Here is a 14,559-nt window from a genome sequence, read left to right as displayed (position 1 = left end):
TAATCACCTGCTGTACTCTCTATCTCTGTTCCCAGCTTCAGTCCTGACAACCCTACTTCCATGTACAACATCATCAAGTCCCTGTAATCCTCCCAAACGGTGCAACCTCCACCAGACCTTACAACACTGCCATGGTCTCGGACTGCTTGCAGTAAATTCAAACTTCCGGAATTGTATAACATCTCATTTCTCCATGCGCCTCTCTATCATGATGAGCTGCTCCAAACCTTCCAAACTTTCCTGCCTATGTACACCATTAAGTTGATACATCACTTCTCATTCCTGTAATGTCCTTCACACCCTACAATCCTCCCTGTTTTTGTGAGTTCTGCCGACCACAAGTACTCTCCCTATCTGTCTAAATGTCTCTAGTCACTCCAACTCCTTTACTGTGTAGCCCCCACCAGACCCTAAATCTATTGCTATGTGTGTAACCTTCTTCAGGTCTATATCCTCCAACTTGCTGAAACCTGCTCTCACCGTTGCAACCCCCATTATTTTGTAACATTAATTAGTCTGTAAAACCATCCCTATCAGTGTGTTCTCCTCCACTGTGTATCACAAAATCATGAAGGGTGTCGACACAGTGGATAGAGACAAGCTTTTTCCCAGGGTGAAGGATTCAATAACAAGAGGTCACGATTTCAAGGTGAGAGGTGGAAAGTTTAAGGGGTGGACACGCGGCAAGTACTTCACACAGAGGGTGGTGGTTTTCAGGAATGCGTTGCTAGCAGAGGTGGTAGAGGCAGGCACGGTAGATTCATTTAAGATGTGTCTGGATAGATGCATGAGTAGGTGGGGAGCAAAGGGATACATATGCTTAGGAATTGGGCGACAGGTTAGACAGTAGATTTGGACTGGCTCAGGCTTGAAGGGCAAAGGGTCTGTTCCTGGGCTGTAAATTTTCTTTGTTCTTTGTGTACAACACTCCTGGTCTGTGTAATCTCTTTAAATCCTTCATTTCCTATATACCTATGTATTGGTGTGACTGTTTTGAGGCCATTATATTCTCCTTTCTACCTGTAAACAGCTCCACACACGCTGCAGCCTATCCTTTGCTCATTAGCGACTCAAGTCTCTCTCAACCCTTTCTATGACTGTAACCTCCTCCAGTCTCAACACACCTCCCTATCCCTATCATATTTTCGTACATGCACAACACTCACGCTCACTGAAATATCTTCCAGTGCTTAAAACCAGCTTTCCCTCTAACTTTCTCCAGTCCATAACTCCCTCCCTATCCCTGGAACATTGTCTAGTCCATACAACACTCCCTAACTCTGTCAAATTCTACAGTCGACAACTTACTCCCTATGCCTGTAACATTCTCCTGTGCATACCATCCTTACTGTCCGTTTAATATTCTGGAGGCCATACCAATTTCCCTATCCCTGTAATATTCTCCAGTCCATACCATCATCCCTATCCCTCTTACCTGTTGTTAAATGTACCACATCCTCGTATCCTGTGAATGATTCTACACCCTGCTCAACGTAATCCCTATAACGAGCCACAATTCGACACAAATCCCTATCTGGAATCTATTCAAATCGGCTCTATTCTGTAATTTCCTCCAAACAATAAATCTTATTACCTGCGAACTTTCTCTAGCACCTGTAACTATCCTTCACCCTGTCCAGCCCCCAAACGTCTCTCTAACTTTGTGATCTCTCTCCATCCCTCAAAGACCCACTTTCAGCAAAACGCGCCCTGCATTTGCAACAGGCAGATTGAATGACAGCATTACGTGTAGTGAACAGATATGATACGAACTATGATTATGGAGACGTGGCTGCCGAATAACCATGCATAGGATGTGATTATTGAAGGGTTTCAGCAGCATCAGCAAATCGCCAATCAAGGTCCAGTTGTTAGGTAAGGATACAGTCAGTGGATCAGTGAGAGCCAGTTTAATCTGGCAATCAAAATTTAGAGTCACTTTGGGTGGAGGTGAGAAATAGCAAGGGAGACCTGGAAGATCAAACCACAATCCATGGAATCCATGGTGGTTGATAAGTTGGATACAACATTTTCTTGGTGATAGTAAACAGAGGAATGTGGAGGAGTGAATTTCGGATTGGAGGTCTGTAGCCAATGGAGTTTCACAAGGATCAGTGCTGCGATTTCTGTTTGTAATTTATCTCTGTGATTAAGATGAATAGGTCAGCAGTTTGATAAGGAATTTTGCAGATGACATTTGGAAAGGCATGTAACGTTTAGGGGAAGTTAGGTGAATTAAAGATAGTGAAGAAGATTGTTAAAGATTGCAGCAGTGGAACTACTGGAACTCTGGGCACAGAAATGGCAAACCGAATTTGATCGGGACAAGTGTGAAGTAATGCATTTATGAAGTCAAATGGAAGCGGGAACAACACTAATTGGAAACATTGATAAACATTGATAAACAGATGACCTTGGATGCAAATCCGTAGCTCCCTTAAAATAAAAACACAGCAGGATGTGGTAGTAAAGGAAGAGTGTGGTATTCTTCCTTTCATTGGTCACAGTATTGAGTTCAGACGTTTGCATGTCATGTTGTGACTGATTGAAACTTCATTCGGCCATGTCTGGAATGTTGCATGTAGTTCTCATCGCCACACGACAGGAAGGATGTGGAGACTTTGGGCAGGGTGTAACAGGGGGTTACCAGAATGTTGCCTGGATCAGAATGTGTTCACTATAAGGAGCTTGGACATAGTTAGATTATTTTGCGTGAGTCTCGGAGGCTGAGGGGTGACCTGGTACAGTTATATAGCATTAGGAGAGAGGTGAATAGTGTGGATAGTTGGAATTCTTCTTCCAATGTAGAAATATCAAATACTAGGGCGCATCGGTTTAAGGTGAGAGTGAGAAATTTTAAGTGAGATGAATGAAGCTGGTTTTCTGTACTGAGAGGGTGGAAGCTGCTCAGGAGGTGGGAGAGGTGGCAGTGAGAATAAAGTTATGAAGTGGCATTTAGACAGAAACATGAACAGGCAGAGAATAGAGGGATATGGACCATGTGCAGGCAGATGATATTAGTTCAGAAAGCAACATGGTCAGCACAGCCATGGTGGGCCGAAGGGCCTATTACTCTGCTGTACTGTTCTCGTTTCTAACTTCACGGCATCCACCCTGTCAAAGCCCCTCAGAATCCTAGATGTTTCATTCAATTTCTCTCCCATTCTTCAAAACCCTAATGGGTTCAAGGTCAATCTACTCCACCTCTTCTCATTGGAAAATCCCGCCATCTCCAGGATCAGCCGAGTGAACCTTCCCTGGCCTGCCTCCAACACAAGAATGTCTTTCCATAGGGCACTCATACTGTTCATTATAATCTTGGTGTGGTCTGACTTGTACCTTGCATCGTTTTAGCAAGACCTCCCTATTTTTAGACTCCATTCCCTTTGTAATAAATGGCAGCATTTGATTTGCCTTCTCTATGACCTGCTGACCCTGTAAGCTACCTGTTTCAGATTGATTCACAAGGATTCCCAAAACCCTTTGTGCAGTCAGTCTGAAACCAAACAGTGTTAGCCTGACAGTAAGTCGGGAACATGCTGGAGAGTATTGTAAAGGATACAGCAATAAACAATAAATAGACTCTCAGAAACATTGGGCAACACGTGATTTTACAAAAGGGGAATATTTTTAACGCCGTTGGATTGATGTGACCATGAATGGCAGAATAGATAAGGGTGGGGGAGGCAAGTAGCGGTAGGGGGATATTTTAACTTTCAGAAGCATTTTGACAAGTTTCAACAAGGGCTAAATTATAACGACGGAGAGAATAGAGCCCCTGAAAGGTCAATGAGGCTGTCTGTGTGGAATCACTGCTGACGGGAAAGATCCGAAACAAATATTTTGTTTCAGGATTTATTATGGAGAAAGGTATGGAAGCTCGAGAATTTTGGAAAATACATAGTGATGTCTTGAACAAAGTTCACATTGGAGAATAGGAGGTGTTGGATGTCTTAAAATGCAAAAAAAAGTTCATTAAACCAAGGGATATGATCAGATGTATCCCAGCGTCTTGTGAGAAGCTAGGGAGGAAATTACAAGGCTCATCGCAGAGATATTTTTATCATCGACAGCCACGACAGACCCATGAGACTGATGGCGGAGGTGGGTAAGTCGATGGAGGAAATTCTGAGAGAAAGGACAATGGAAGTAGACAAGTGACAGATCAAAGCAGAGCAGTACACGATGTCCACATGAACTTTACCAAGGTATTTGACAAGGTTCTGCATGGCAGATTGGTTAGTAAGTTGAGATCACACATAACCAGGGAGCGCTCACCAACTGGATACAAAACAGATTGACTGTAGGAGACAGAACATGTTCATAGAGGGTTGCTGCTCAAACTGCAGGCCTATGACCAACGGTGTGCCATGGGGTTCGGTGCTGGGTCACTGTTGTGCATCATTTATATAAATGGTTTGGATGAGAAAAGAGGAATCATGGTTATCAAGTTTGTGAGTGACACTGAAATTGATGGAATAGTGGACAGCAGAGAGGGTTATCTAAGTGTACAATGGGATCAACAGTACTGCTGGGCCAATGATGTTAGGAATAGCAGGTGGAGAAATGCACGATGTTGCATTCTGGTAAAGCAGACCAGGTTGGACTTGTATAGTTAATGTTCTGGCCCTGAGTAGTGTTGTCGATCAGTGACCCAGGGATGCAGGTAGACAGTTCTTTGAAAGTGGCGTCACAGGTAGACGGGCTGTTGATGCAGGCGTTTGAGGAGGTTACCTTCATTGGGGAGAGCATTGAGAGCAGGAGTTGGGATGTCATGTTGTATTCGTACAGGACATTAGTGATGCCAGCATATAAGCATTGTTAATTATCTGGAAAAGTGCAACTTGTTCACATATGTCCTTTAGGGAGGGACATCTGACATTCATACCTGATCTGGCTCACATGTGACTCCAGACTCACAGAAACATGGCTGACTCTGAGCTGCCTCTGGGCAATTAGCAGTGGGGCAATGTATGCTGGTCGAACCGGTGACATTCTCAGGTCATGAATGAATCAATGAAGTGCATGACCCTCCCTATCTCAGCAAACAGCTGTAGCAATTCGTACTGGTTTTGTAACACTGTTTAGGCCCTGGGCACTCTCAGCAACACTCTCACCACCTCCAGCACCTTTAATTCTCCCTGTTACTATCACCTGATTAAACGCTGACAATGTGTCCTCTTCCTACTGCACTCCTGCTCGGAGACTCCTTAGCGATCTCTTTAACAAATGCGTCCACATTTCTAAACATTGGGTACTTTAGAATTGATCGTTTTTTTCATCTCTTAATCAAATCTGGTAAATCCTGGGAATTACTTGGCCAAGATCTTCTAAAGTAGGCGAGGAGCATTGGGTAGGTGTCGAGCACCTTGAGACTTACTGTGGTGAAAATGGGAACCCAGGAGGAAACAGCACAAGAAGCTTGCTGTCACACCAACGCCCCACCCACCCCCTTCCCACGGCCACCTTCTGCCCCAAGTGTAACAGAGTCTGTACAGCCACCTACAGACTCCCCCTGAGAGTGGGAGAGAGTCAGCCTCAGCTGTGACCCATCACCAATGAGATAGTGAGATAGGAAGATTGAATTCCCTCACAATTATCCCAGTTCCTTTATTACAAATTCCAATTATTCCCTGTTAATGCAGTGTCTAACAATGGAATGCTGTGAAAGGGCCTTAACACTATCATTCCAGTTTTGAGTTCTGACTCTTATTACTCAGAATTTGGTTTCCTGTTGTTTGATAATCTGAGGCCACATATTTTCCTGGTAATCCCAATTGTTATCCCAAACTGTGGGACTCCCCCATCCTGCTTCCCATTCTGTCTGGTTTTAGAACATAGAACATAGAACAATACAGCACAGAACAGGCCCTTCGGCCCACGATGTTGTGCCGAACATTTGACCTAGCTTAAGCACCCATCCATGTACCTATCCAATTGCCGCATAAAGGTCACCAAGGATTCTGACTCTACCACTCCCACAGGCAGTGCATTCCATGCCCCCGCCACTCTCTGGGTAAAGAACCCACCCCTGACATCTCCCCTATACCTTCCACCCTTCACCTTAAATTTATGTCCCTTTGTAAAACTCTGTTGCACCCGGGGAAAAAGTTTCTGACTGTCTACTCTATCTATTCATCTGATCATCTTATAAACCTCTATCAAGTCACCCTTCATCCTTCGCCGTTCCAACGAGAAAAGGCCTAGCACTCTCAACCTATCCTCGTACGACCTATTCTCCATTCCAGGCAACATCCTGGTAAATCTTCTGTGCACCCTCTCCAAAGCTTCCACATCTTTCCTAAAGTGAGGTGACCAGAACTGCACACAGTACTCCAAATGTGGGCTAACCAAAGTCCTGTACAGTTGCAACATCACTTCATGACTCTTGAATTCAATCTCTCTGCTAATGAACGCTAATACACCATAGGCCTTCTTACAAGCTCTATCCACCTGAGTGGCAACTTTCAAAGATCTATGAACATACACCCCAAGATCCCTCTGTTCCTCCACCTCACTAAGAACCCTACCGTTAACCCTGTATTCCGCATTCTTATTTGTCTTTCCAAAATGGACAACCTCACACTTGGCAGGGTTGAACTCCATCTGCCACTCCTCAGCCCAGCTCTGCATCATATCTCTTTGCAGCCGACAACAGCCCTCCTCACTATCCATAACTGCACCAATCTTCGTATCATCTGCAAATTTACTGATCCACCCTTCGACTCCCTCATCCAAGTCATTAATAAAAATTACAAACAGCAGAGGACCCAGAACTGATCCCTGCGGAACTCCACTTGTAACTGGGCTCCAGGCTGAATATTTGCCATCCACCACCACTCTCTGACTTCGATCGGTTAGCCAGTTTTCTATCCAATTGGCCAAATTTTCATCTATCCCATGCCTCCTGAATTTCCGCATAAGCCTACCACGGGGAACCTGATCAAACGCCTGACTAAAATCCATGTATTCTACATCCACTGCTCTACCTTCATCCACATGCTTGGTCACCTCCTCAAAGAATTCAATAAGACTTGTAAGGCAAGACCTACCCTTCACAAATTCGTGCTGGCTGTCCAGAATCAAGCAGTGTCTTTCCAGATACTCATAAATCCTATCCCTCAGTACCCTTTCCATTACTTTGCCTACCACAGAAGTAAGACTAACTGGGCTGTAATTCCCGGGGTTATCCTTATTCCCTTTTTTGAACAGGGGCACAACATTCGCCACTCTCCAGTCCCCTGGTACCACCCCCGTTGACAGTGAAGACGAAAAGATCATTGCCAACGGTACTGAAATTTCCTCTCTTGCTTCCCACATAATCCTAGAATATATCCCGTCAGGCTCGGGGGACTTGTCTATCCTCAAGTTGTTCAAAATGTCCAACACATCTTCCTTCCTAACAAGTATCTCCTCTAGCTTATCAGTCCGTTTCACACTCTCCTCTTCAACAATACGGTCACTCTCGTTCGTAAATACTGAAGAAAAGTTCTCAATCAAGACCTCTCCTATCTCTTCCGACTCAACACACCGTCTCCCACTACTGTCCTTGATCGGACCCACCCTCGTTCTCGTCATTCTCATGCTTCTCACATACGCATAAAATGCCTTGAGTTATACTTGATCTTATCCGCCAAAGGTATTTCATGCCCTCTCTTAGCTCTCCTAACCCTTTCTTCAGGTCCCTTCTGGCTATCCTGTATCCCTCCATTGCTCTGTCTGAACCCTGTTTCCTCAACCTTATGTAAGCCTCCTACTTCCTCTTTATAAGACATTCAACCTCCCTCGTCAACCAAGGTTCCATCTCACGACCATTTATTTCCTGCTTGACAGGTACATACATATCAAGGACACGTCGTATCTGTTCCTTGAAAAAGTTCCACATTTCCACGACATCCTTCCCTGACAGCCTATGCTCCCAACTTACGCTCCTCAGATCCTGTCTTACAGCATCGTAATTACCCTTCCCTAAATTGTAAAACCTACCCTGTTGCACGCACCTATCTCTCTCCCTAACCAACGTGAAAGTCACAGAATTGTGGTCACCATCACCAAAATGTTCACCCACGAACAAGCCCATCACTTGTTCCGGTTCATTATCGAGTACCAAATCCAATATGGCCTCCCCTCTGTTCGGACAATCTACATACTGAGTTAGAAAAGCTTCCTGGACACACTGCGCAAACACCACCCCATCCAATCTACTTGATCTAAAGAGCTTCCAATCAATATTTGGGAAGTTGAAATCGCCCATGACTACTACCCTGTGGCTTCTGCATCTTTTCAAAATCTGTTTCCCAATCTGTTTCTCCACATCTCTGCTGCTATTGGGGGGCCTATAGTAAATACTCAACAAGGTGACTGCTCCTTTCCTATTTCTGACTTCAGCCCATACTACCTCCAAAGGCAGATCCCCCTCGAACTGACTTTCTGCAGCCGTTATACCATTTCTAATTAGCAAAGCCACCCCCTCCTTTTTTTACCACCCTCCCTAATCTTACTGAAACATCTGTAACCAGGAACCTCCAACAACCATTCCTGTCCCTCTTCTAATCACCTTTCCGTGATGGCCGCAACATCGTAGTCCCAGGTACCGATCCACTCCTTAAGTTCACCCACCTTATTTCTGATACTCCTTGCGTTGAAGTATACGCACTTGAACCCATCTCTGTGTCCGCAAGTATTCCCTGTCAGTGCTACCTTCTTCACAGCCTCCCTACATTCTTGGACATCCTGACAAACAGCTAGCCTACTTGCTGGACTACAAGTCTGTATCCCATCCCCCTGCCAAATTAGTTTAAACACCCCCCCGAAGAGTGCTGGCAAACCTACCCCCCAGGATATTGGTGCCCTTCTGGTTCAGGTTTTTCACAATGTTGTGTGGCTGTGAATATTGATGACCATCTTTGTGTTAACCCTGTGACCATGTCTCCGTGATGGCGAGTAGATAGACATCACAAATTAAGAAACAGTAATTTTTACCACAATTTCCTGTCACAAACCTAATTTCAGTTAAACTCAGTCCCTTCCTGTTTCTTCCTGTTTGTCTTTAGCCACATCTCCATGTTTTTCCAATATTTCAAGCTTTCTCTTTGGATTAGGGAATTTCCTTTATCCTAAGCCCTGTCCCTCCTCATCTGTGTCATTTTAAAGCAATTTGATTGACAAGGGCACAGTTCCAGTGGAGCCTATCCCAATATAATGGCTGACTCCTTCCTGAGGACTGGGAGCAGTTCCCACTGCATCAGAACCACGTCTTCTGACACGATTGTGTGATCCTGATACCTTCCTGCACTCTGGTAGTATCACCCAGTATCTCTCCATGTAGTATCCCTCGATGTGTAGGTCAATTTGCTGCCTCTGTCAGTGTTTCTCCCTCTTACTGCTGGTCTGAGATCCTGAATCAACAGAATTCTCCAAACCAGAGAACCGCAGCAGCACAGGCCAGGGATGGAGACTGGGATTTTCCAGATCTCTGCTGAACTCTGTGCCACTCTGCACGAGTTATCCTCATTGCATCAATCTAATTTCCCATTCTGTCTATTTCTCTGTCTCATGCAGTTAATCAGGATATTCCTAACTCCTGTCTCATCCATCACCTCATTGAAGACGCTTCGTCAGCCAGAGCGAGATGGAGAGGGAGATCTGCAGCCTTCAGTAAATCCTGCAGCTGGTAAGATCACTCACAGTAAACAGCACATGGAGGAGTTAGTGGCCTTCTGTATTCAGACCTGGAAGACAGGACACAGGTATAGTGCTGGGCAAGGAGCAGCAATATTCTAGGCTTCATTCCCACCAGCTTGTGAGGGTCCTGCTTTCACCTCTGCTGTGCTGGTCCTCTCTGAGACAGTACAGGGGATCACAGGCATCAATCCTGGCCCATGCTGTATTCGTGATCTCTGTAATATCCTCCAGTCCCAATAATCCTTCCTCTGTTTGGAATCTCCTCTCGTCCACACCATTCTCTCTGTCTCTGTCTTTATCAGGTTCTCCAATCCCTAACAACCTAATTCCTAAACTTCTCCAGTAGATACTAAATTCCTTCATCCCTGTAAACCCCGACTGTCCTGTTTATCCCTGTAAGCTCCTCCTACCAATACCACCCTCCCTGTCAATGTATGTGTCTTTAACCTCTCCATCGGTCCCTACCTATGTAATCTTCTCCAGCTCCTACAACCCTTCCTTAGCTATGGACAAATTTGTAATCTCCTTATCGTTCTCCAATTCTTCGATGTTAATCTTTTAAAATTTCACCTTAGTTCCCAACTCCAAACCCCTCCCGGGCACAGGACCCTCTTTCAGTTTGTGCAACCTTCCCTATCTGTATAACTGTCTCCAACCCAGTAACCTGCATTCTCCATTGCCTTCCTATCTCTGTAGCCTCCAGAATCTTGAAGCCTTCTTATATCTGTAAACGTCTTCAGTCACGACAACCTTCCATAACTCTGTTAGTATATACAATACTCTTCTCCCGAAACATCCCCTGTCTGTGCCTCTCAATCTGCCTGCCTCTCCCTACATTCATCCCTACCCCATCTCCAGAATCTATCCCAGCTCCCTCTATCATTGTAAATTCCTCCAATTCCCAAACATCTTTGGCCCACTGACATTCTTGTCCAGATGTAAATCTGTTTAATTCTAACATTCTTGAGCCCCTGTAGGCCTCCCTGTCGCTGTAACCTCTCCACATCCATTCAAACACCCACTACTGAGGAATGACTCCCTGCAGTCGCCATAAGGCAGGTGGAATGATAGTGAACAGATATGATGGAAAAGCCAGGAAATTACAGCCCCGTGAGCCCAGTGTTGGGGAAGTTGTTGGAGGAGATTCTGAAAGAAAGGAGCTATGTATATTTGGAAAGGCAAGGGCTGATTCAAGACGGTCAGCATGACTTTGTGAGTGGGAGACCTTGTTTCACAAACCGGATTGACTCTTCGAGGAGGTGGCCAAGAGAGAGATGAAGGCAGAGCAGTGAACATTGTCCACGTGGACTTTAGCGAAGCATTTAACAAGGTTCAAAGGGATGTAGAACATCTAGCCATGAGGAAGAAGGAAGCTTATTTAAGGTTGAGGATGCAAGAATCAGACAGGTTTCTAGAGGGTAACATGGAGCAGCACGATGGCTCAGTGGTTAGCACTGTGACCTCATAGCACCACGGACTCTATTTCGATTCCAGCCTCAGGCGACAGTCTGTGTGGAGTTTGCACATTCTCCCTGTTTCTGCGTTGGTTTCCTCCACGTGCTCTATTTTCCCCCCACAGCCCAAGGATGTACATGTTAGGTGACACAACCATACTACATTACCCATAGAGTTCACGGATGTGTAGGTTCGGCGCATTAGTCAGGGCAAATGGAGAGAATTAGGTTGGTGGGATGGTTCTAGGTGCTGCACTGTTTGGAGGGTTGATATGGAGGTGTTCGACCAAATGGCCCGTTTCCACACTGTAGTGAATCCCTGGAGATACCAGGAAGGAACTGAGGAATGGACGTAGGACAACTAGAAGAGGGCATGAAAAAGCTTTGTTGGGAAGGATTAAGGAAAACCGTAAGGCATTCTCCAATTATGGGAGGAAGACGAGGATGACAAGAGTGAGGGTAGGGATAGTGGAGGGAACTTGTGCCTGGAGTCACAGGAGGTAGGGGAGGTCCTTAATGAATACTATGCCTCAGTATTCACTGCTGAGAGGGACCTTGTTATTTGTGAGGACAGCGTGAAACAGGCTGATATATGTGAACAGGTGGATGTTAAGAAGGAGGATGTGCTGAGAATTTTGTAAAACACAAGGATAGATAAGTCACTGAACCAGACTGGATGAACCCAAAGTTACTACAGGAAGCGAGCGGCGAGATTGCTGCACACTTAGCGATGATCTTTGCATCTTCACTGTCTACTGGAGTCGTACGAGATGATTCGAGGTTGGCAAATGTTATTCCCTTGTTCAGGAAAGGGAATAGGGATAATCCTGGGAATTACAGACCTGTCAGTCTTCTGTCCGTGGTGTGCAGATGATTGGAGAGGACTCTGAGAGAGCGGATTTATGACTCCGTAGAAAACCATCGTTTGATTAGAGATAGTATGGTTTTGTAAGGGGCAGATCATGCCTCACAAATCTTATTGAACCTATTGAGAATGTGACAAAACACTTTTATGGCTCATTCAGAAAGTACGGAGGCATGGGATACAGGGGAACCTGTCTGTCTGGATACAGGATTACTCGCCCACAGAAGACAGATGGTGATGATAGATGGAAAGCATTCACCCTGGAGCTCAGTGACGAGTGGCTTTCTGCAGGGAGAGGTTACCGGGGCTGATCTCTTTGTGTGTTTAGGAATGACTTGGATGTGTGAGTGGAAGAGTGGGTTAGAAAGTTTGCCAATGAAACGAGGGTTGGTGGAGTGGTTGATAGTGTGGAGGGCTGTTATAGGTTGCAACAGACAATGACAGGATGTAGAGCTGGGCTGAGAAGTAGCAGATGGAGTTCAATCTGGAAAAGTGTGAAGTCATTCATTTTGGAAGGTTGAATTTGTAAAGCAGAATGCAGGGTTAAAGGTATGATCCTTGGGCAGTGTGGAGGAACAGAGGGATCTTGGGTTCCAAGTCCCTCGATCCCTCAACGTTGTCACCCAAGCTGAGAGCCTTGTTAAGAAAGAATATATTGTGTGGGATTTCATTCGTGTGGGGATTGAGTTTTAAAGCTGTGAGGTTATGCTGCAGCTCTATAGAGCTCTTGTTAGACCACTCTTGGAATATTGTGTTCAGTTCTAGTCCCCTCATTACAGCAAGGATGTGGAAGGTCAGAGAGGGTAAAGAGGAGATTTACCAGGATGCTGCCTGTACTGGAGGGCATGTCTTCTGAAGAGAGGTTGAGGGAGCTAAGGCTTTTCTCATTGGAGTGAAGAAGGGAGAGGGGTGACTTGGTAGAGGTGAACAAGATGATGAGCGGCACAGAGAGAGTGAATATTGAGAGACATTTTTTACCTTGACATAACTAGGGGGTCTAATGTTAAGGTGATTAGCCAGTGGTTAAGGGGAGATTTCAGAGGTAGGTTTGTTACATTTAGAGTGGTGGGTGAGTGGAATTCACTGCCAGCAGTGGCAGTAAAATTAGATGCATTTGGAACATTTAATATACTTCTGGATAGGCACATCAATGGCAGTAAAATGAAGGATATGTAGGTGAGTTTGATCTTACATTCGGATAAAAGATTGGCATGGCATCATGGCCGAAGGGTCTTGTGCTGTACAGTTCTGTGTTCTACTTTCCATGTGGTAAACTGGGTAATAAGCTCAGATCAATGTAAAAGGATATGACATTCTGGAGGAGCTAGTCAACTGGATATAAAATTGGCTGGATGGTAGGAGATAGAGGGTGATGGGAGACATGTTGTTTTTCTGACTGGAGGCATGTGACCAGCGGTGTAGAGGGTCCACTGTTTTTTGACATTTGGATAAATGGTTTGGATGGGAGTATTGGTTTTGTGGTAAGTAAGCTTTTTTTGGGTGACACTGACATTGGTGGTAAAGTGGACAGTGAAGAAGGTTATCTGCGATACAACAGGATGAACAGTACTGTTGGGATAGAGGGATAAAGAATAGCAGATGGAGTTTAATTAGATAAAGGTGAAGTGTTCTTTTGTGGTGAAGAAAACAGGGTGGGACCTGTACAGTTAATGCTCGGACCCTGGGTAATGTTGTCAGTCAGAGACCCAGGGATGCAGGTACACATTTCTTTGAAAGTGGTGTCACAGGTAGACAGGCTGGTGAAGCTGACGTTTGGGATGGTTACCTTCATTGGGTAGAGCATTGAGAGTAGGTGTTGGGATGTCATGGTGTGGCTGTACAAGACATTGGTGCAGCCACCATAAAAGCATTGTTGATCAGTAGGAAGAACTCATCTGGTTCACTTACATCCTTTAGGGAAGGACATGTGACATTCTAACCTGGTCTGGCTAACATGTAACTCCAGACCCACAGCAGTGTGTCTGACTCTGAGCTACCCTCTGGATAATTACCATTGGGGCAATGTATGCTGGTCCAGGCAGTGACACCCACATTCCATGAATGAATAAATAAAATGCTTATGTCCATCCCTACCTCTGCAAACCCCTCCAGCTGCAACGTACCGTACTGGCTTTGTTTAGGCCCTGACCACTCTCTGTAACATTCTCACCACCTCCAGCATCTTCACCTCTCTCTGTTCCTATTGTGCCAATAAACCGTGACAATGATTTCCCGTCCCACTGTCCTCCTCCTGCTAGCAGACCCTTTGCAATCCCTTTAATACTTACTCCTAAAACACTCTGTCAGTTCAGGATTTTAAGTAGTTTTGGTGACCTTCTCAGCCTCATAATCAAATATGATCCATTTTGTCCTGAGTGAGGGACCAGTGGGGATTTCTTGCTGAGGTTTTGTCTGTTTCAATGGAATGTCCTTTTGTTCAGTGTTTTACACTTTTCCTTCAAATGATTTCCATTATTCATTTACAGACACATATTTCAGACTGTTTAGCCTGTTTATCTTGGTCAGTTATCCTCTCAAACTCATGTAATTGGCTAT

At 45.1% G+C, this 14,559-nt stretch overlaps 1 long non-coding RNA gene across 1 annotated transcript in view; it reads left to right on the top strand.

Annotated features, from left to right (window-relative positions):
* The window catches only part of LOC148134110 (uncharacterized), a 113,690-nt gene that overhangs the window by 38,785 nt on the left and 60,346 nt on the right, over positions 1-14,559 (top strand). Inside the window, exon 5 of the long non-coding RNA XR_015755911.1 lies at positions 9,562-9,673. This is a non-coding gene — a long non-coding RNA (uncharacterized LOC148134110). The remainder of the gene's footprint in view (positions 1-9,561; positions 9,674-14,559) is intronic.

Source organism: Chiloscyllium plagiosum, unplaced genomic scaffold (genome assembly GCF_037043375.1).
Source record: "Chiloscyllium plagiosum isolate Xiang-an unplaced genomic scaffold, Cpla_swu_hap1 HiC_scaffold_72, whole genome shotgun sequence".
Classification (NCBI taxonomy): domain Eukaryota; kingdom Metazoa; phylum Chordata; class Chondrichthyes; order Orectolobiformes; family Hemiscylliidae; genus Chiloscyllium; species Chiloscyllium plagiosum.
This window is presented reverse-complemented; position numbering and strand designations above follow the sequence as displayed.